This window comes from Penaeus monodon, chromosome 33, assembly GCF_015228065.2.
Source record: "Penaeus monodon isolate SGIC_2016 chromosome 33, NSTDA_Pmon_1, whole genome shotgun sequence".
In the NCBI taxonomy this organism is placed as follows: domain Eukaryota; kingdom Metazoa; phylum Arthropoda; class Malacostraca; order Decapoda; family Penaeidae; genus Penaeus; species Penaeus monodon.
Window position 1 is genome coordinate 29,236,179 of NC_051418.1, and position 917 is coordinate 29,237,095.

Sequence of the window (917 nt, forward strand, 5' to 3'; positions counted from 1 at the left end):
GTATGGTATTATGAAAAAATAATTGGAAAATGATGACTTTTAGTACGTTATCTAATCATTCGAATCCACTTGTTATGAAATGTGATTTAATTTGTTTTAATCCCCCGGTCCCTTTGAAGAATTCTTATTCAGCAATACGTTCGATACGTTATGACTTTGTTTCACTTGTATTCGCTCACCGTGGCTAATCTCTGTAATATCTCACCACGGCCACAGAAAGAGACCTCACGCACTCTTATTGTGTCCCCTCAAAATTGTCTAACAGAATGCATTTTATTCTTTTGTGGTACATGCTTTGTCCACTGGGATGAGGAGAGGCCAACGTGACCTTGCTGCGTCTTCTCTGCCGTTAAAATATCCATTTTGTGCACAAAGCTCTTCACGCAAGAGAGTTATGCCAGATATCAACAAGAAGATAGTTGGAGAACACTTGTATTTCATCCTTTATTATAAATGTATATCTACAGTATTTAATTTATTCCTTGCTGATTCATATATGATATTTAAATACACTAATGTCCTGCCGCAAATGGTAAATGGATCAGTATGCCAGACTGACTCAGTGTAAGACATCAGTGTAATGTGACCTCAGAGACGTGACTGGATTGATCAGATCTGCATCGTGTGCCAGCTTTAATGAACACACAATATATTTTAGTTTTACAGACGGAATGTTAACCAGTGGCGAGTGTTATATGTCTCCTGAGTCATGATTCGAAACTTATGGAGACCGCATATGAACTTCCGTAGACAGCAATAACTTCTTTCAAATTCAGCGATCATCATTGACTCTCTTGGCTTTCTATAACTCATCAAGAAATGAGAGTCACTCATTTTAGCCCTTTTTCGTTTGTGCTTTTTCGGGAAATGTTGCCATTTAAGATTACTTGTTACTGTTAATAGAAATATTTGAATGT